Below are 23616 nucleotides of genomic sequence, written 5' to 3'. Positions count from 1 at the left end.
GTCAGTTTGGATCCGCTGCAGCAGGCAAGCTTTGTGAGGGATTTATACAGCCCCCTTCATCAGCATGAACAAGCTGCTAAAGTTCAGATACAGTCTCCAACCAAGTTCAGGTTAAAGTTGAGCTATGTGTATCAATGCACTGCAAAGAAGTCAAATTAGTAATAGTGGATCCATTTTAGACATTATTCTTGAACACCTGATCATTTTTAGAACCTGAGCAGTTGCTGTATTGATTGCTGAACAGGAAGGATTTACCTCTCTTCTCCTCTCTGCCTTTGTGCACCCCGGCAGATTTTTTTTTCTCTTCACAGAGCTTTCATCACTGTAAAGATTTACATGCTGGCAAATGTCACCATGGGGCGGCCTCCAGTTGCTGTCTACATTCTGGGTAAAATGTGGAGGGAAGCAGTAGGGAGAAACAGGAGTTCTCATCCTCAATTGAGCATCAATCTTGTGTATAAATGGAGCAAGTGAAAGGGATACTTAGTGAGAGAGATCCCCCCCCTTTGGACAGTCCTCAACAATAACAAATAAAGTAGAGTGCTGCTGGCAGCTCGGAGGTGGAGGAGAAGGGAAGGTTGGGGGTGTCGAGCTCGCTGGAGATTCTGCCGCTTCATTCTTTACAACCCAACCTGCGCAGTTTGGTTCACAACACGGTCAATTGCATTGGTCATTGTTTCTGACACTGTGTATCGGAGAGAGATGTACAGCCTCACTCAATGCAGTCAATAAGAAACAGGACTGTCCTGCCGCAGCTCTACACTGGTGTTGTCCATGTTCCCTTTCAGTCCCAGTGCATTTTGACAGCCTTCAAACTGTGGGAAAGGCTGCCCTCAGCTGTTGAAATGCAACATGCCTGACACATCAGCCATCAACTCTCAGACAGCAGCACTTGTTGATGTAGATGGAACAGAAATAGACAGAAATAGCAATAAACGGAGATGGTACACCTGCAAATTATTTTATAATGAGTTTGACTTGTTACATTATAACTTCTGTGTATTTGTCTTAAAGCATTATTCTGGGGATATTCTTCTGTCAACAAAGGGCACAACTATTTCAGCTCTCTGAAGGATGATCACGCTCCACTGGGTATTGAATAACAATAGTAATATACAGAATAAAAGAGTAAATCATGAAGCAGATAATTGTAAAAGACAGATCTATGCATACTGAACATACAAATGGCTGACAAATGAAGGGAAAGATTCAAGGATAGATTTGTCACACACCCCTATGTCTCAACATGCGCAGTGAAATAGGGGGTTTTCTGAAAGGTTAGTGTGCAATGATAATAATAATAATCCATCAACCCATGGTTTCTGAGAGAATTAGCCTTGTAACCCTGCATGAATGGAGAATAACAATGATCTACTGCTCTGGTGGGACAGATAATGTCTTGATAAAAAATACTGAGGTCCAGACCTTGGTGACGTCAGTGCTTGGTACGACCACGCTCACCGGTGGGGGTACTCAATGAGAAGTAAGGGTACTCTTGGACAAAAAGCAGAAGTGCCGATACTCAGTACTGCTGAGCATTGGCCCATTTCAGGCACTCAGTGACCTCAATTTTAATTACTGAGAATGATTTTGTTTTGATAGAGTGTTTCTATTTTAACCTGTGCAGCTCTAGCCTATACCACACTGGTTTAGCGGCCAAGGAAGGTCACAGACCAATTGCATGCAATATCATTTATCTCACGTGAAGCTACTCAGCCAATAAAGTCTGTGCATTCTGATAAGCATTGTAACGTTAAAATCAGGAAGGCCTTGCAACCCCCAGTGAAGCTTTGGCAAACCACTGGATTAAGTTAAGTGTACTTACCTTAGGGAGACTGTGGTTTGATCCCTGTACAAGGCAAGTTTTCATATTTAATATATATTTTAAGTGACAATAGGCTATTACTTGCACATTGTAGAAGATGAAGGATCTCACTATTGCAAATGCAGGTGATATATGGTCTAAATGTGAACATTCAAGCAGCACCTTCAAAAACGTTTTGAACCAATTTGTTTGTCTTTTCACAGGTGACCATAGTCGTTATTTGAACATATTTCCAACTGAAAAATGTCCTCTTGGTACCATCAATGTTTTTACTATTATTAATGCAGCTAATGACAGTAAGGCCACAGCGGCAAATCCAGCCTTTACTAGACTCAGCCTCATCACATCACACAGTCGTCTTAGAGGAGTTGTTGGTTATTGAAGCCTCAACATGTGGCCCTCAGGAACAAACACAGTGAAAACACAGCTGTGGATGTCCAGTCCGCTGACAGGCCAGACCTCTACCGCGGAGGCCAGAGCATCCGTCTGCCTGAGGGGTCCAAACCCCACGCTGCATCCCCACCTCATGCCGTTCACTTTATTTACTCTCTGGTCACATGTTCCCCGCTCGGTCGCAGCGGCTCTGGCAGAAGCAGTTAGCTTCCCCGTGCCTCCCCTCTCTCTTTCTGCAGATGTTACAGAGGTTTATTTGTATTTAGAGGGCCTTTGTTTTCTTCAGTTGCATCAGTAAGCTGTTCCTCCACCGGTGGGTTCACATGCCTTTGTGTCAGACTGTTTCTAGCGGTTGGACAGCTGAATCCTCTGGGGCCGGAGCGCTCATGTGCTCCAGCCGGACCCTCAAAGGGGTCTCACTGCCTGTGATGCTCTGATTCAAGATCTGATGGTGAACTTGGAGTAATACACAAAACGTCTCTGCACCTGGGCAATGTTTTCTTTTTATGTCAACACTATGAATGGAGACAAAGCAGTAAATCATGTTTGTACAGAAGTAATTCTTGAGATTTGTTGTTAATTATAGGAAAATTAAACTATTGCTCATTTCCCTGGGATCACTGGACCCTTCAAAGACCCGTTTTTGGTTTTTAAAAGTAGGCTTTTTTTCACCTTTTGTGAACAATAATACTTCACTGAAACTGAAAATAAGAATTAATAATACATGTGCTTCACCTACTGGTCTGCAAAAAGGAATACAATTAATACTTTACTGTGGGATGCATCGGTTTTGGTCTTCAAACTGTTGACCGGCTGCAGACCTGCCAATCCACTAGAGCATACTGCAACAAAGATTTGCCTCACTTAGATATGAAAAGTACTAGGACAGGACTAGGACAGTCACCTAGTTTCACCACAGTTTAAAAGTTACTATCAGTATAAGATACATACAGAAAATCACAACATGTGGTGGATGGGATTCAACTAAAGACTTGCCTTTTCCTACGGGGAACTGACGTCGTTATATGTTCCTGTTCTGGTCTACCGCTTCCTCAATCAGTTAGTTTGTGTTCTTGTGTGACCTTGGTGTTAACACCTTAAAACAGCTCCAAACTAATGTTAGTTGCTGCAGATCGAGGCAGCTGTAGACCAGAAACTCCTGTGTTCTGAAGTGAAATGACTGTTTTTGTCAAAGGAGTCTGGTGGCTTTGGAGAGAGCATGGATATCACGTCTTCAGTTCCCAATCATAAAGGGCTGTCTGATGATAAGTGGTGAAAATATTCTAAATTAGCGTACACTTAGATTTTTTTTATGTTGTGCTGTTGGCCTGTCCACAGAAGTACTCACAAGCTGTTTTTTCTGGCGTTTTTCTGTAAATTTCTTGCATTTTTCCCCCTAATGAACAACAACTTTTGGTACTCGATAAAAGCTCCTTGAGGTTTCTGGATTTGATCTATTTGAGAAACTGTAAATGATACAATACAGACATTTTGAGAGTTTGTGATAGTGCTTCCAATGTAGAAAATCACTTCCTGCCCTCCATCTGCAGTCTGCGCCATAGGAACGTGACGTCATGTGCAAACAAGACAACATCACTACGGCTACTAAAGGTCGCTGCCTCGCAATAAACACAAATATGGGTCGTAATAAGCTGCTTGCACAGACGACCTATATAAACGATTTTCTGGTGAGGACAGGCTGAAATTTGTCACCCTTTATGCACTCTCTCTTCCGCCTTTGTACTGTCTCAAAAACAGCAGGGATGTTTTAGTAAGCTGATACACAAACCAATGTAGGTAACTGGCTTAACACTGTACTGGCTGTACTGTAAAACAAATACAGCAAAGCTCGCCCTCACTGGATGTCAGTTGGTCGCATTTGGACATCATCAAAGACAGACGGTAAAAGTTGACCGACTAGACTGAGGGAGTCATGTCCAGTAGAGAACATACACACACACACTCAAGCCTCCTGGACCCCTCCCCCTGTTCCTCTGTGGGGCATCATGTCACTTCCTCCTTTGAGCTGAATGTCATAGAATCTTCATAAGTTTTTCCACCTGCTCCTCTGCCTCTGGTGTGAGGCCCGCCGGAGCAAACTGACAGGAGTTAAAGCCTCCATGTTGATTCAGCTTCCTCTCATCCAAAGCATTCCCTGAGGAACAGATCCTGTGTGTGGGACAGGGGGCGGGTAGGGGGTGGATGTGGCCTGCGGCGATCCAGATGCCATGTTTGAGTTCATGAAGAACTGATTAAAGTAATGCTGTTTAAAGTTTGTTAATTCAAAGTGGCGAGGCTGGTGGAACTTCGTCATCTGGAGTCAAACAGAAAACTGTATCTCGTCAGCTGCTGCGCTCTCTGTATCAGGCCTGGAAACCAGAATGAAGCAGGGCATTCCCACTCTGTTCCCACAGGACCTTTTCAAACACTACAGATGCCACGCTGCAGAGGGAAAGGGTTAAGAAAACATACACACATTCACTTTGATGCCTACTGTTTAGTCACCTATGTATAGCCACGCAGGACCACATAGGAAAATATTGATGCATCCAAAAAAAGACCTTGCTGGGTGCAAGTTACATGACATGAAAAGCTTTCTGAAGAATGAAGAAAATGGTATCTTTGTCATAATGTCTTAATGAATGGATTTATTTACAATAACTGGTACCAGTGTATAGCTCTTCTTAGATATCTAGTGTTTACTACAGAATCCAGTCTCTTTTACCAGCAATTCTACTGGTTTTGTAGACAAAAACAGTAATTTAATCTCACAGATAAGCATAACAATGTAACTTAATTCAAACTGGACAGAAACAATCAAATAATTACCAACTCTGGTTTGGTCTAAATAAATCCTAATTAAGCATTTTCAGCCACTCTACTCACAAGCAGTGCTCACAGGTCAACACAGGGAGAGGGAGAGAGAGAGAGATCATATTTATATAGCAAATAGTTGTTAGTTGCTTTATTAATGTTCTAAATCTTGTATATATAATCTTTAAACACAAGAGGGTCTTATTTGCTACACTACACTTTCTTAACAACAGTTCTTATAGTAGCAAACCATTACAATAAGTGGCTCCTCTCAGCGTCTTCTACGAGTATAAATTGAAGGATTTATAGTGTAAACATTGTTATAGCGCTTGTGTGATTTTATCAGACAGTCTGATTTTGAGGCCCACCTGTTTCAGGCAATCCTTTTGTTCCGTCTTTGTATTTTATGTTTTTGTCTGTTGTCCATGGAATTGTCAAAGCTCTGAGGGGGCTTGGAGAATTTCAACCGTCCATCTTGTCAGTGATGGATTCACTGTTTGCACAATACATGCCATTTTTATTCCAGACACTGCTCTTCTGATTACCGCTTGCACATCGTCCAAGATGTATTAAAGGAAACTTGGTATGTCATTCCTACTGGTTCATTTACAAACAGCTGCTTCCTCCATCTCATCCATCCATGGGAGCTACTTCTCATTCTTCAAGAGTTTTTTTTAGTGTTGGAATCCATCAAGTTCAACCTCTTTTGCAAATGTTTGTGTCATTTTTGCTTTTCAGAGAACAAATAAATTCATTTTTGTGTAATGGAAATAACTTGTGACCTGACACAGCTGAGCGGGCTTGGTCAGCTCCATCCTCAAGATAACATGAGTGTTTTTATGATCAGCGCTGTTGTTTTTGACAACGTAATGATTTAGTGGAGGAACAATATACTAGCCCAGTTCACATCTGTAGTTGGGAGAGGTGAGCCCTGTCATGAGGCTAGTTCTGGAAAATATGGGGTTTTCAGATAATATTTTAAAAATCTTCTTTCTTATAATGTCCTCTGTGTTTTGAGTTATTTACCCTACTATTTATGTAAACTTAGAATTGCTAGGATACAACCTTTTATTGTTAGCTGCACAGCTAGCATAGCTCTATATGGCAATGCTGGTCAGTTAATCGGTTGGTCCACCACTTTGGTCTAGATATCAATGTCTCAGTAACTAATGAATGTATTGCCATGGTATTTGGCCCCAGAGGATGAATCCTATTAACTTTGCTTAATCTTTGACTTCCCATCTAAAGCCACAAACAGTTTTTATTTTAGGCTGAGAGTGAAATGTCTTGACAACAATTGGAAAGGTGGTCCAGATATTCATGTTCCCCACAGGAATAATTGTAACAGCTAGGGTGATCCCCTGACTTCTCATCTTGAACCATCATCAGATCAAAATTTCACTTTAGTCCTATGCAGGTCCAGGACATAGTGGTAGCAGGCTATAGGCCAAACAAACATTTGAATTTTGCCTTCCAAACATGTATGACTTCATGACCTATAGGTCCTTCAAGCATGCGCATGTGCTGAAAAAGCAAGCTGGATGCTTGTTTTGTGCACTGTGTATGGGCTTTATGCTTCATCCTTCGTCCTATTCTCAACACGTTCTCACTTCCAATTCATCAAACACTGCCGCTTGGTCAGTACCCTCTGCTTCGAAATATGCTGCAGTAGGGAGCCCTCTCGCATCATTTCTGGATGCACAGGGCTATAATAAAAGAATAATCCAGTTAAATAAAGACCTTGGTTAGGTTTAGGCACAAAAACTACTTGGTTAGGTTTAGGAAAATATTGCAAGTTACATTACGTACCTGACATAATGTAACTTACCTAGCCAACATTTACTTTTGGTTTTAAGTGGTACACAAACAGCGGTCTCCTGGTCCTATGTTTGTCTGACCGATCCAGCCACCCCACCTCCTCCATATGTGGACTTTCTCGCTCATTACAGGACCTTGACGGCACATGAAACCATTAGGCTACATGGGTGCATCCAGACATGATGCTAGAGGGGTAAAATATTAGTCTTCGTCTTGTTTGCTTCTATACAGCTAAAGTGTTATTTAGACACTATTCAAAGCTTTCTTTGTATCTTCGTTTTGTGTACAAATTCCACCTGGTGAGTTTACTGGTTGTCAGGTTGGTGTTTTCTTGCCAAACAAGGCTGGTTGGAGTCAGATTGATGTTTTGTTTTTTTTTTTCTGACAGCACGCTGCTGTCATGGGAAGTGCTCTCTGGAGTATAATACATTAAATGTCTCAGTCAAATAAAAAAGGCACACACACAGGAGAGAGTGTGAGAGACAGACACACAGAGAGACAGGAGGCAAGTCTCTAGTCCACATTGTCCAAATATATGAACACCTGCATGTGATAGAGGTCTGCTTTATGAGGAAAACAGTGTTTGTAGGGATGTGGTTGCCAAGCCACTACATGGGGTGTTGAGATATAATCAGAACAGGTGGATGGAGAAGAGCCTTGAGCATAAGGTCATCACACAGTAGTCGAGAGGCAGTGGAACACGATGGTCGCACTGGAGTGTAGGGTTTGACTTAACCCCACTTGGGACTAACATCCGCTGTCTGGGAGACATTCCCAGATGCTTCCCATTACAAAGCTTGGGGAAGCAGCTGTGGTGTCCTCTTAATCAGACTTACATTTGCAAATCCAATCCAGTTAGTCATCATCCCTTCTCACTTGTAAAAATACTTCCAATAAAGCATAAATCTCACCTGTGTGTGGCTAGTGCAAGTAAATAGTCAAATGCAGCATCTTCTTTCCCTCTATCGGGTGCAGCAAACAGGAATGGGCTCTCCAGTTTGTTTCACTGCGGAGGAGAATGGGGTGGGGGTTAGCATTGTTTTAGGTAAGGCCTTGCAGTAAGGGTGTATGTTTGATAGCTATTCAGAACAGATATACACCTCTCCCTTCTAAATGTGTTTGGACGCCCTAGTTCGTGTTAACATTTTAGGCTTCATCAGAAGTGTTTTCTGACAGTCTATTTCACTTTCACAAGAGTGAAGGCTTCAAGGATGAGGACAAACTACTTGGTTTGGAAAAAGAACATCTGGTTAACATTCCCACCTCTATTAGAAGAGCAGCACACAGCCGCTTCCCCAAGAATTTCTATGGGAAGCACATCTCCCGTGCAGTGCGTGAGATTGCCCCAAACGGGGCTAGGTTTGACCATGCCTTGGAGGTAGGAAGGAGCTGTCTTGGTGCTGCTTTCATTTGAAATATAACCCAACCCAGCATGTAGTACCTCTCAGATATTAGCCACCCTCTCATCTCAGTGAGCCATCCAATGTTGACACAATGCTGCTGAGCTGCCTTGTTTGGAAAGTTACCTACTGATCACATAGACACTATGAGAGGAAACCAGTCACTGAGCTGCCTGCATGGACTTCACTTTAGACAATGGACCCACTCTCTGTCTCCTCTCATCCAAATGGTTTCAATAATCCTTGGTGGATATAAAGGGGCCTTTTAACAATCCTAACTTTGATCTAATAACATTCATCTCATGGAGCACCAGCAGCCACTCAGCTAACCGACAGACGAGAATTAAATTCAGCTGCATTTTTTCTCAGCATTCTTGGATTGCTCCACAGCAGTGTTGCAAGCAAAACTCTTGAGATTAGATGATTGTGTTCCATTGATGATGATGATGTCAGCTTGTTTTATCACATCCTCCCAGCTCCCTGCAGAGTGCCAATTTGGGATGCTCTTATAGCATGAGAACAGAGACAGAAAATCAGTCTGAAATGTTCGCCTGTCAGCCCCCTTCCGTGTGATCTAACTCTGTAGATGATAAAACCAAATGAGAAACAGCCCGACATGTGTCACTGGATGTCAGACAGATCCATTTGGCAAAAAGTAGTATTTCAGAATCAAAAAAACATCCAGAATGGACAGAATGCAGAAACCTTTTTTTACCCGAGATTGGCTTTTTCTGCCCCCAGTTGCAGATAACAAAGTCACAAACGCCGTCTTTTTCTCACCATGTACTCTTCTGAAACCTCAATTGTGAAATATTTTGGATGTGTAGGCAAAAGCTTCAGTTCGACATTGGAAGGAACAAGTGTGGGGGGTTGAGAGGTTGGGGTTGGGCTGCATGCTTTGCTGTTGAGCTGAAAAGCAACCTCTGCCATTGTGTATGTAGTGACTGTCTCTCAGCGCCAGAAATAGAGGTAGAAAGATTAGAAAACCCTTATAGGAGTAGATTTTGGACTACTGCAAGGCTGATTTACTAACTAGGCAATGTGGGCAACTGCCCTTGGTCTCAAGAACTGAGAGGCTTTTGGGAGTCTCGTGGCTTTCTGTGTGTCCACCAGTTTGTGCTATGTTTTTTATAATGTGTGTGTTTACAGTTTTTTACAGTTGTTTACACACTAAAATAAAAATTTCCACATAATTTGCGAAATTCTATTCCAAGGAACAAAACACCTCCACAGATTTGCACAACATTACACACAGTGATTTGTAAAACTCTACACACATATTCACACCTTAGACACAGATAAGGATTGTGAGGTTACTTCCTTGTCATTACAAAGCCCCGGATTGCCAATGACCACACTAATGAACAAATTGGATAATCACATCCACCAGGTGTGGAAGCACACATGTGCTAATTTGAAAACGCAGCACTCAGCCAGACAGAGAGATGATGAATAGTTACAGTATTCTTGTTGCTTTTACAGTAGTTTTTCTTCAGAGTCAAAGTGTATGTACTTCATGCAGTAATTTTTATTTGTCTACAGATTTTATTTGTTTCATTGATTTCATTGTTGGTTGATTACTGTAACTGATTATGGTAAGAAATACTGTAAGTATTGAAATAAATACTTGAAATATTCAGTCTGCAGCATCAGTGTTGTGCAGTGCTTGGTAAGTTTATAGTAGGCCTATTTGTGTACATTCTCCCTATATCTCAAAATAATCATGAAGAATGTTGTGGGTTTGTCACTATTTTTTTTTTTACATCTAAATTATCCCTTATATAACAATCTCTGGCCAAAAATCTAGCACATGCTATTTCCTAAAATTAGCTTTTTTACAAATGTGTTTTTTATTTATCACAGCAGTGTGAAACTGGCTGCAGTAGTGTCTGATCATTGAGGACTGTGTTGATTAAATGAAAACTAATTTTCACAAATATGTGTATATGTTTTGACTGAAGTGTGTCATTTTGCAACCATCCATGAATTATGCAAATTGAGTGTGGTGTTTGGATAATTGTGATTATATTTTGAAAAAAAGAACCCGGTTTTCAAAATTGCGTGTAAACAATTGAAAAAAAATGTAATTCAAATGTCAAATTACCACGTGACATAATCACATTTGCAAAGCATGAGATGACTTGGTGAATTTTTTGTGTTTTCTGCAACATACAACGTGGCAAAATTGGTCTGGCGTTGGTCTGGCTCAGTGAAAGCCCACTTACATTCAGCCTAGATACAACAACAAATTACAGATCTCACTCATAGTGCATGACATAGCCATATCTCAGCCAACTGTCTCTCACTCTCCTCTCTTGTCAGCACTGCATGTGTAGTAATGTGTAGACAAATGGTTAAATGAGGGAATTCAACCAGTGAAGACTAGGCCTGAACACTGGACACAAAAAAAGGGTGCTGAAACTTTTCTAGTACAATATAGGGCCAGAATAGGGCCAGCTATGATCATGCATTTTCCGAAGATATGGTTACGTCAAAGGCCATACTGTATGGCTAGTGTATGTGGGATCATGCTTAGGAATCAGTAAAGCACACAGGAGGTACTGGGTATTGTTTCCACCTGCCATCACAAAAGCAGAAAGCCTTTTTCAAGGTAGTGTTACCTACGGTATAGACTGGTATCAAGAAACATAAGTGGCTGTGTTTGTAAGTTGTAAGGCTTCTGAGGGTTCTAAACCTTGTTGCTCCGCGAGTTACTCTTACTGGTTGCACATGCATGATGGAGTTTTGAAACCTGGGTGGTTGGAATAATGGTGGTTTGTGTGTGAACCTCCCACTCATTACACTCTTCTAGTTAAGGTCATTGCTCGCAATTGGGAGAAAAAACAGGAAAAAAAACTTGCAATGAAAAATAACTGCACAACAAGAGAAATTGTATGGGCTCTCTCGTGTCTTTGGTTTTGGTTGATTCTCACAAACAAAATTCCCTTACATGTATAGTACCTACACATCCTGTTCTCTCACTCTCAACTCCTCCTCCTTCACCTCTACACATCATTTAACTAAACAGGAGGACTGCCAAAGCCAACAACCTGACAGGACCAAGCAAAAAATGAAGCAAAACACACCTTTAAATTAACAACGTGAGGAAAACAGTGGGAAACATTTGAAGATAATTTCTCATGAATGTTATTTAAAGAGCAAGGTAGAAGTTTAGATTTATAACCTTTGTGTTTCAAGTAATTGAAGTTTTCCCCATAAATCACTGACTGTATTTTGTGGGGTCTCCACACTCCATATCACTTTGCCATTTTGTCACCCTCTACTTGTTATTACATCTGATATGCAAGTGCAAATGCTTGCCTGGCATGGTAACATGGGAAACAAGAGCGAGCAAATGGTGCGTTCCACCTCTACTAGACTGAGACCTACATCTAAGAATCAGATAGGACTTATCTGTCAGAAATGACTTAAGTGGCTTCTTATAAAGGCATTTTTCTATATGAATGCTTGTTTGCAAAACAGGCACTATAGACCCCTGAAGGCATTTGGCAAACTCAGATTTTAGATTGACAAATGCAAGATGCAAACTAAACTTGCTCCTCATTGAGGGACACTGTTGGAATGTGTCCTTTTCCTGTAGTAAGACTAAAATGATGCAGGAGTTGTGAAAGTTTTTCTAAATAAATGGCTAAACTGTGATTTTAAGGAAGTTAGGGATTTTGGAAACTCATATTAAGCATATTACAGGGTCTAATTGTTTTTTTTCTCTGATGTCTCAGGAATTGTTTACTTCTGATTTGGTTTCCCATGTTTACAAGTTCAAGTTTATACAATGTTTAAATGGAGCTACAGTATATATGATATATTTTTGATGTTATCTAAAATCATCAATAATCAACAGAATATGAAGAAATAACAGTTTTGACGTTATGTCACAGGCCTCTATGTACTGTGTTGCAGAGATACTTCAGTTAGCATGCTAACCAGCAAGCCTCAGCCCATCCTGTCTTGTCATACCTCTCTGTACCTCAAGAGACGATAGCAAGTTGCTGTATCGCCCAGTCTGCCCTAACCCTAACCCTAACACCTAGGTGGCTTTCTTGGTAGGTCGACTCCTGCCACTCAGGGGCTAATCCCTACCTTAACACCTGCTCAGGCGTTCAGAGGTGGGCGATGACTGATGCCTGACCTCTCTCTCACTCATCTCCAGCTTCACGCCTCTCTTTTCTCTGCCTGAACCTACCATGTCTTCATCGTCCCCGAAATCAGAGACCTGGTCGGAAATCTGGTATGTGGAGTATTTGTCCACATCCTTTGTCCTGTCCATCCTCATTTGTGAAAGTGGAAGAAAACAGGAGTATTTACTTCTACAGTGAACCAGCCTGCTCCACTGGTACATCATCTATCAAATTAAGTCAAGCTGCAAAAACATGAGATGTTGAACTTGGAATGAAGGCCAACAGTAAAATTACAGGTGTAGCATGATGTGATGGTGACGTATTCAAAACTGCAGAGTGCGATTATGTGGAGGTGTTATTTTAACAGTAAGCTCATATAATGTGCACACTGCTAAATGAACTTTAAATTGTCACATCAATATAGCCATTGGCTGTATTTGTTTCCCACAGCTAGAAGTCGGGTTTGTTGTTATGATACTATTGAATTGCTACTAATTCTTTTAAAAATACATTTAGTGAGGTTTTTATTGGCCCACAGCTCTAAATGAGCATCATATATTTGCCAAGGTTGATAGGGTTGTTAATCAATAGCGATGACTCATTTACTTCTTGGCCAGGCACTGAAACTCCCCACCCACTGGAATTTCAACAGACTCCCAATTCCCCACAACCTCCTGGTATTTTCAGCAGCTCAGCCGTGGAGGACAGTGCAATGAGAGAGGGAGCTGAGTTGCAACACATGTCAGGCTAAAAAGCCTTGTTTTCTGGTCCTTATCCATCTGGATAACAGGAAGGTGATCTATGTGAGTAGGCCTATACTGTTTATTGATCAACACCATAGTCCACACTAGGCTCATCACCAAGCTCATGGACCTAGGACTTCACACCACTTTATGCAAATGGGCATATATTACCATTCCTAATAGTAATAAGCTGCTTGCACAATTGAATTATACTTCTGAGTTTCTGGTGAGGAAAGGCTGGTCATGAGACCCATCCTCTACCCCCTGCACACACGACTAAGGGGGCGGCTGTGGCTCAGAGGCAGAGTGGGTCTTCCACTAATCGATGGTTGCTTGTACATACTTGTCAAATAATCCTTGAGCAAGATACTGAACCCCGAATTGTGTGTGAATGTGTATGAATGCGTTAGTTTCTGTTCGATTGGCTTTGCCATCACTAAGTGAATGTGTGTGAAAGGCCGAATGTGGCATGTAGTGTAAAAGCGCTTTGAGTGGTGGAAGACTAGAAAGGCGCTATACAAGTACAGGTCCATTTACGACTATGTGGCCGCTTGTGACTCAACACCCTCTTAAAGTTTGCTGATGGCCATTGACCGTATATATAATGGACACAAGTCCTGGTTCTGTAAAGTGAAGCCAACGCGAAAGTGTCTTAAAACCTGCATATGTAAAGCCCAGTCGGGGGCAGCTCCATTAGCTGCAATAAAAACCGATACCATGCATTCTTATAGAGAAATGAGCAGACTTCTCAGTTGATTTATGAGCTCAGTAAACAGTTTCCTAATGAGTGTATGGTCTCAATCTCTAGTTTCAGTCTTCTTCCATACAGCGTGATGTTCATTTAGTAAATGATGGTCCCATTTAGAGTAAAATAGACCATAAAGCAGGGTATATCAAACTTTAATATTTGATATTTGTTTGGTATTTATGTAAGTACAGTACTAGATATGTCAAGTATGTGATAAATACAACTTGAAGATATTAACAGAAATGAATCCATTGGTGCCTGACAGCAGTTCCCAGGATGCTGACGACTACAGATTGATAAAATTAAACTTGAATTTAAAGCACGTCCTTAGTATATATATGTCTCCAAGGAGAATCAGACCCCTATACTGTTGATGCGCCATATTTTGTATTGCAGTGATCCATGAAATGACTCTTGTGAGAGAAATAGATCAGTTCTACTGAACTCTGTTTGGATTTTGTTGTACTCTGAATTTAATGAGAGATGCTTTTAAAATACTCTGGGGTCCAATTTCAGAGGAATGTCTTTCTAAAGCTACTGAAGCCACAAGACATGACCTAAACAACTAAACTCTACTAAAAATATACTATCATCATTTAGAGATTTCTCAAAGGTCAGCTGTCTGGAGAACTTCACCAGATTCTAAGGAAGACTGCTTATAATCCACTGTTGACCAGTTGACTTATTTCTCATGTTTGCAGTTGAAGTAAACACAGAGAGCAGCTTCTTCACAGGCTGTGAGACTGATGAATTCATCCTTAGCACTGCACCATGTAAAATAGGTTCATTTTTATAATTTATTCACCCATCTACTGTATATCATTTTTGCATATTACATCTTTGTGAGTAGCATAAAGGGAACCACAACCTAATCTCTACAATCTAAATTCTACAATCCTGTTTTGTAAAATGATAAATCTACATTGTAACCTTGTAGTTCACCAAGCAGTTTCACTCAAAACTAAATGATACTATGAAAACTCTATGTGACTTTCTTGGCTTGCAAAATTATCTTTTAAATATGTCCACTTCATAGCAAAATTCAAATGGAATCAAAACATTATTTGTCTCCCGCCACTGACTTTTTCCAAAATAAGGTCCCATGGGGGACACTGGAAGGGGAGGGACTTTGCCTCTATATACAGTGATAATATGTGAGTTTTTTGGATGATATATTTTTTTTATCATGACTTAGGTGCAGAGTTTTCGGACCTCTGCATGCTCTTTATTCTGCCTTTGAGTCAGTGTGTGTTAACAAGAATGCTGTCATGGCCAGACTGGTGTAGATCTGACACACAGCATCAAAAGCAACTCTCCTCAAAGTGACATGTATTTGTCTTTTATGAAGGTATAAATACAATAGCAACCTGATTACCATTTCTGCTGCTCCAGATGGGGAATGTCAAAATTTGACCGCACTGATTATATGACAGGGTTTAAAATGGAGTGAGTGAGCTCCAGAGAGAAAATGTAGGAAATTATAATTCATTGCTTGTAAGCCACTGGTTGTGCCAAAACAACCAAGCTTTGAGGGGCTATAAACAGAGCAGCACCAAGGGAGTCGACACAAAGTTCAGGGGAGCCAGCCAGCATCCCAATGTTTCACCCGCCGCTGTTTCATCCAACCTCAGAGCTGTGAATAACGATGAAATCTTCTCGCTAAGTGACTGTGTAGACCTTCGCGAACTACCACAGAGTCTGCACTCTCCTGGACTCCCACACCCAAAATCTCTCTCTCTCTCCTTCCCCATTTCTCTCCCCGGGCTGTAAACCTGATTAACATCAGAAGCAACAGTGAGTGCGGGGGTCAGAGTGTTAATGCGGAAAATGGCTACCACACTTTTTAGTGGGTCGCACTTCCCTTGCATTGAGCTCAACAAGAGGGAGGGAGAGGGGGGAGATTGCAGCGTCTACCGGAGGGTAGGGTGTGGGTGGGGGGGGGGTTTCAAGCGGACCGTGGCCCCGTGCATTGCATGAAAGTCAGTCAAGCATAATCAGTCATCCACACAGTACAGGAACATGCCTGCTGTTAAGTTGTTTACATATCCCTGAAATGACTCTGGAGTGGGTAATAAGTGCAAATCAATGAGCAGAGAGGGAGAGATTTGGGCGAATGCTGCAGCCCCTGATGTAGCCCAGGCTGACAGTATATACCCATATGATGGATTAGTGCAGCTGGCAAATTACATCTCTCTAATTGTGCTTTGCAAAGTGCGTTACAATATATCACTCTTGCTTTAATCTCTGCTAAACACAGGGCTGATGTCTGATGAGGAAAGCAAAGGTTGGACGCAGCACAGGGCTGAACTTCAACTCTGGGAAATTATTTTCTGGTGCAAAGTAGGATGAGAATAGGCATGGGACAATAATAATATAAATTTCATGTCACCATTATCTTATTATATTATCACGATAATCATGAAAATATATTTCATACTTTTAAATCGCACTAAAACATACTGCAATCACTTTATATTTTGTGAAGAAACACATATCTTTTGCAGCACAGATAGGCACCTCATCTCCCTGTTCTTTATTTTGGAATCTATACAATTTCCACACATCCGGTTTAACTTTATTTGTGAAGGGATACAATTGGCAAGCCAAGCCTTCAGATATCGTGACAGGATTAGGATTTTTGCCCCCCCCCCTCATAATTGATCAGGAAATCCATATAGGACTGTATGCTGACAAGCTACACAGTTTTTTTAAATCAAACAATGTGAAGATATTGACAACTATCACGATAATGCAAAATCAGTGTTCAGTATTTTTTATCACGATACGAGATAATATCGTATATGTTCCCATCCCCAGATGAGACATGCATAAAGATAATTCCAGTTTATCAGAATTGATCATAACATTGTATTATGATGTTCTAAACTAGTGGTTCTCAAACTTTTTCACATCAAGGACCCCCAAGCTGACACAAATTAGACCTTAGACTCCTGTTTTGCCCCCATCCTATAGAGTTTTTCCTTTATCACTTCATCCTTTATTACAGTGTATGAAACCCAGGAGAAAAATAGTCAAACATTCTGTCACTGTATTACTTGTGGATGGAATTATAGTGAAAATATTTCCATTTTTTGCGGGGGACCCCTGAAACCCTCTTATGGATCCCTTGGGGTCCCTTGACCCCACTTTGAAAAGCACTATCACAGTTTAGGGACCCACTTCTTTCTGCAGCTTTGACCCACTGTACTCAAGAGTATGTCTCAAACAACTCGTATTCACAAGGTGTCATCCAAACACAACTTAAGGCCAAAGTGTTTATGCTAATGACCATGCTCAGAGGTGGGGCAAAAACCCTGCCATCACAGAGAGGCACACAATGAATTGTACCTATGGGGATACCTGCAGACCCTTTCACACTGATGGTAGTGATGGTGTTGCACTTTGTTCGCACAAACACTGAGCGAATGATGTGAAGAATAAAAAAAGAGGCGGGGCCCCAGCAGATAATAATTAATAATTAACTATGGCATATATCACATACCCGCCCCTCTTTTTACCCCTCTTTCTCTCTTCCCTTGTTTCCTGTCTGCCCAGTAAATGGTGAAAAAATATAGAAATAGCAATTGTCCAGAATGTTCCTTTTTCTTTGCATTCCTTTTCCAGAACACATAAATAACAGTTTAAAATAACAGTTTTGTGAAATTTAAAGGGAAAATATGGCTTATTACATCTGGGGTTATGTTTTTATTATCTCTGATCATCAGTCCTATAATTGGTGACATCTGGCAACTTGGTTATTAAAAATAAGCGAGTAGTAGACAATCATGTTAACAGTTACGCTTACGATAAAAAAAATCCAAAGGGGTAATATGAGGTGGGAATTATTCCAGGAAAAATTCTGAGATTAGAGTGATAAATTAGTGTAGTGATCCTGACCATTCAAATGAATGCAAAAACTATGAATGTCTGCAGCATTTACTATGATGTCATTATATAGAATTATTGTTTGGTTTTTTTCAAAATATTACCTCCCTTGGCCCTGTAATTTATTTTTTCAACCTACAATTGCCCTAATATGCTGTCATATCAGCTCATCTAGACCACTTTATTTGAATGTTGAACCAAAAGTGAGTGCACCCACTCTCCTACATCTCGACAAGTATAATAATATAAAATTGTAATATAATATTATTCTAACTGATAGAAATATTGTCAAAGCTAAGAAAAACAGATTAAAGTTGTAATAAACCAGAATGTTCTGTTATACTGCTTAAAAGCACCTACTGCTAAAACATAGTGTAACACAAAGTCAGCAGTGACTCAGTATTGTCAGTTACACAGAAATATCTCATTAAAGTAGCATTAGCCACCATAAGCCTACAAGTAACATCATCTCACTTTTACAAATAAAGGGTGTTTGAAATGCAAACAAAATAAGATTTAACTAAATCAACAGTAAAGTCAGAAACATCATCATCATCATCATCATCATCAGTCAACGCCCTGATTATCCTATAACAATTCAATTCTTTAGACTCATCTTCTCTGTAAATCCATGACATCCAGCATGCTCTCAGGTTTCCAGGGGCTCCTACTACTGGATGGGTAATCACAGGCAGGGTCAGCCGAGGTCAGGCCTGTCACTGTGGCTCCCAGGAGGAGCTCTGAAGGCCAAAAATCCAAACTATTTTTGAATTCTACTGGGGGCTAAAGCTGAGACCAATTTGAGAATGACTGTAGAACAGGAAACTAATCAGCTGAATGCATTTAGGTAGAGTTTGCGCTTTCTCAGAGTTTGGTTAAAGTGCTTCACATCAAGCGTTTTATCTGACATTAAAGAACAGCATACCTCTCTGTTGTCTCATGTGAACAACACAAACTGGGCTGTGTGTGTGTGTGTGTGTGTGTGTGTGTGTGTGTGTGTGTGTGTGTGAGTGTGTGTGTTAGGGAGTTGGAAGGCTGGTACCTCCTGCAGGTGGACTGTGCGTGACAACAACTACGCATGTGTAGAAGGAAACTTTGGTACCACCTTTTGGTCATGAGTGGGAAAGTTAAATGCTAATTCTTCACAATACGATCCCTGAGCCTCTTTCGAAGGCGGACACAAAACTTTTTGTGGTTCTAAGCCCCCTCTCCCACCCCGGGCTAAAATTCTAGCACCTGAAATTTGTTGTTGATCGTGACAGCTCTAAAAGCTATTGCTGTACAGTAATATCTTTAATAACATCATTTTGTGGGAGTACGTTGGTATTTTTGTAAGCTACCTTGTTAGCTATAACAACAGTGCTGATTTCTATGTGTGTATTTGTTTACTGAGGCAATCCTTAATTTTTTTTAAAAAAAAAAAAAAGGGGGGGGGAACCCCCTTTCCCCCCCAACACTCGGCCAGTGACATGTAGAACACGTTTGTTTCAGAATAGCAACGGTGTCACTGGGGCCCCCCTCCTGTGGCCAAAAACACAACCGCAACTTCTTTCTGTTCCCATTCTCACACAGTTTATCAGGACTTTTGTTTACACTCAGATGTAACTTGACATGTGGTACAATACTTCATATAAAAAAGTACACCAAAAAACTTTGTTACAGTGACAAGAGTAAATGTCCTTTGATACTTCACACTTTGGTCGGTGGTATGAAGTGCAATTAACAAACGGCCGGTTTTCATAAAGAAAAAAACAATTAGCTGCACTGACACACATACAACAGAAGAAGAACAACTGGTGTATCTGTTTACAGTGCAGCCAAACAAACTGTGAGCTGAGAGCATTCATTGGTAGGGGCACTCTATCCATCATTTTGAAGGAGACAGATACTCTATTTATTTTAGTTTTACACAATTTGCAAATTAACTGTAACTTTACGAAAATATTACACAGATGTCATTAATGACATAATTTAATAATGTTTTGAGAAGAAATCAGTAAACATTTTTCTGTGATGGTTGTTTCTTACAGTAGTTTATTTTTGGGGTCCCCAGGGACTCCAGTCAGTAGCCCTGTGTGTTTAGTATGCTGGAAAAGACAGTTAACAATGTTGTCAGACTACATCATACTGAGCTTATAATCAAATTAAAGTCATGAAATTGCATGACAAATGCATATCGACTTTTGGTTTGTGCAGTCGTGTAGTTGTGCATATAAGGAGGGAGACTACACATTTGTAGTTTGCTTGTTTAGTCATCAAGTGGCCTTCAGTCCACCTATGCCTCAGTCTAGCTATGCTGTGTCCTAGGACAGTATCATCTAGCTATGGAGAAGGGCTGGTTAAGGTTAAAGGCTCAATATGCAACCACTTCTGTTGAGGCACTGTAGGGCAAATGGGAGTCACACAGCAGATTTTACGATATGCGCCTGAAACCTGAAAGCTCAAAGATCACCAGATCACACACAGATAGTTAAAATACAATATATCTTACTTATTTACCCTGTTTTAATATGAAACATTCCGATATTTGAGCTGTGAGACTGCTGAACACTCCGCTGTAGCTGTTAACAGCTGAGGGTTAAGGCCAGAGCTGCCTCTCATTTAAACATCATGCGACGTGTAGCCGGGGCCCGAGGCAGTCACCTGGAGGGGCCGATGGGTCGTGCTGGTCAGGGCTGTGTGCAGACGGACATGTGTCCTGGGAGCGCTTGGCTCTAAGTGTTGAGCTTCGCAGCTGAGACAGACCGATCCCTATTTCTTCACCTCCACACCGAGCGCCGGCCTCCATTTATCAAAGCCAAGCCTTGGCCCGGGCCTAGTGACACACTGGGGCTGCAGTTGTCATCTAGGCCATACATTATGTCAGTTAAAGCTGTTTTTTATTAGCTGGATGACAGATAGTTCTTTAATTGTTTTGTTATTTTTTTTCTCTTCATGTGAGAAAACACGGGCTTGAACGTGGGAATGCGTGGACTGTGCTGTTGCTGTGTTTGGATAGAAAAATGGGAAAGAACATGTGTGATAGGATTTCTATTGTGGTGATATACATACAGCTGATAGCACACTGAAGTGTATCCAGTTCTTGGGACATGGTTTTAGTTAAATGTGTATGATAAATCTAAAACTCGGAGTTGAATCTCTCAGGACTGGTGGTGGTGAGGTTATGGTGCTGTTCGCTCTGACACAAGTCAGAAGGTGAGAGGTGGAGGCGCCACCTCAGATTTTAGGAAACAAGACCTTAGTTTAGATATTTCAAAACACCAACGCAGCAGTGCTTAATGGTTTTTGCTTGTGACTATTTATAATGTATTAATGACTACTTATGACTTGCCACGGCGCTGATTGCACCCATTCTAGGGACTGCTCGTGATTCCACCAGAAGCTCCATGGTGCACCCTAGATAGGGTTGGGTACCATTTACAATGGCATAAAGGTACCCAACAGTACCTTTATGGCATCTCTATATAAACAAAAATGTAATTTCAGTTGTAAAGAATAAGTCTAACCTCCACCTACTAAAGCTATTCAAGTACTATTGGGTTCGGTAGCTAATTTATTACTTGAAGATGTTAATAAAGTTGTTGATGCCTGGCTCGTCGTTTCGTCGTACCCGGAGAGTTCAACTCCAACGCCGGCTGCAAGCGTGCTAACATTAGCCGCAGCTGCTGCGGGGGACTTAATTGGCTTAACTTAACATGGTAACGTTCCACTCTTCAGCTTGTACATATATTTTGCGTTTGACCAGGTGAGTCCTTAGGTTAGATATGTTGGGGCCAGCTTTGCACTTTGCGTTACACAGTCCACGTGCCCTGACTCACTGTGACTTGAACAAACTGCCGGCACTCTCTTTATTTCTGTCTATACCGTAATCTCTCGCCCATATGTGCTCCCATGTATCGATATTCGGAACCGAGTGATTTAACGTTAATCTGTACTCTGTAGTACAGAAGGAATTTGGTCGGTACCCCTAAAAGTACGGAGTTTGGTACCCAACCTTAGCCCCAGAAGAGTCCCTCCACTCCATGGAGAATACTGGTCTGGTCATTTTTTGACGCCACGGCCTATCTGTATCTAGCAGAACAGAGCAGTTTGCATTGGCAGGAAGTGAGACACAGAAACCGTATAGATAGATAAAAAAATTTAAATAAAATACCCCGTGCAGTCAGTCAGTGAAGATTTGACACCACGGACGATGAGAAGTTCATCTTGAGAGTGGAGAAACACACTGTTTTGTATGGTAAATGCTAAATGGACCTGTACTTGTATAGGGCCTTTCTAGTCTTCCGACCACTCAAAGCATTTTTACACTACGTGTGCGCCAAACCTCATCATAGACGCGACAACATAAAGCCGTGTCCGGTGGAATTTCAGCGGCATTGTACACTACCTTCTCAGCACCAAACAGCAGACAGACAGAGAGTTAGAGACTTATCTGATGAACATGGTGGATCAATCAGCAGCTAAAGAGTCAGATATTTTTCTCAGGGGTTAGTGAAGACCAAAACAGAGCGAGAAGGAGATTGAGCATTGGACTTACGGTAAATTTGTATTGTTTTTGCACAATATGTTAGCTAGCATAGACCCTGCGATAGCCAAACTAATAACTTGTTGCTAAATTGATGACATCCTCCTGACAACGTTTGCATGATTATGGTGCAGTGTACAGTATAGAACTTTTTTTCATCCCAAATCACCCCAAATGATCCTACACCAGCCCACACTTTATTTACCCATGCAACAGCAGTTTCACCATTGTGCTGCTCAGTATGAAAAGTGTAGCTGTTTTGAATATTTTAGAAAATGATGTGTATCGGCTGCATTATCATATAATTATTTGCGACCATGCGAGCCGGTGATTAAAGCCTGGCAAGCCGCCTGAGGCTCACGAGCCGCGCAATGAGTAGGATCACCGCCAGGACGTGTCTGGACCAACACTATGATTTTGGTGACCCCATGACCTTTGCTCTAGCACCAAAATCAATTCAATATTTCCACTAGCACGCTGAAATAAGAGGCAGATGGGGTAGACATAAACAAATGTCACTACACATTTGTACATCGTCTATAAATCAAACATATTTGCCTCCTAATACCATGTCTGTCAGTTTTCATGCAGCTCTTTGCACACACTGACACATACTATACTAGGTATTGTTAAAGAATGATTCCAATTTAATAGAACTTCGATATGAATTTTGTTGTTACATTAATCATTTTTATCATTAATAATAATACTGCAATTTTCTTAATTGTACACAGATACTGTAAGTCAAACGGGTCAAGAAACACAAGCTCAGTTTTAGTGATGTCACCATGACCCCGAAACTCAGCTATTAACTTGGTGAGTACAAAGTTATTATCACTGACAGAAATGATGAGCAAAACTATAAAACTGCAGTAACGAGTAATTGTAAGTCTGTTGTCAGGCGTCATTGTATTTGCATTACTCATTAAAATGTAATTCTGCATTAAAGGAAAGGTAATATCTTGCAGTTCTGTGCTGTTCATTATAGTGTAGAAATGCATGTACAATACAAAACTCAGTTGTCATCAAGCATGTGTTATTAAAGCAACTTTATGCTTTTTAAGGGTAGTATTGATGTTTTCAGCTAACTGTGGGTTTGATGAAAATCTGCATTTTTCAAACAGTTGGACTGCTCCTTGAAAGTGCTTTGGACGGTTTTCATTCTGCTCCCCATGCGTTCCCCTGTGCAGCCGTAAATGTGTTCATATTCTTGTGATAGTTTGTATAAGGGTATAGCAGGTTTTATTTGTCTCTGTAGGAAGCCCTGCAGCAGCTACTGGTGTGATGGGAAGCTTCATTCTCACCCGGCGCAGAGCTGAAGCGGAG

General features: G+C 41.0%; 1 long non-coding RNA gene across 1 annotated transcript; it reads left to right on the top strand.

The window, feature by feature from the left end:
• Positions 1-13098: 13098 nt before the first annotated feature.
• On the top strand, positions 13099-23616 carry LOC127354603 (uncharacterized). The gene is made up of 3 exons (XR_007881594.1): positions 13099-13192; positions 23025-23106; positions 23549-23616. It is a non-coding gene; the product is annotated as an uncharacterized LOC127354603 (long non-coding RNA).

This window comes from Dicentrarchus labrax, unplaced genomic scaffold (assembly GCF_905237075.1).
Source record: "Dicentrarchus labrax unplaced genomic scaffold, dlabrax2021, whole genome shotgun sequence".
NCBI lineage: Eukaryota > Metazoa > Chordata > Actinopteri > Moronidae > Dicentrarchus > Dicentrarchus labrax.
This window is presented reverse-complemented; position numbering and strand designations above follow the sequence as displayed.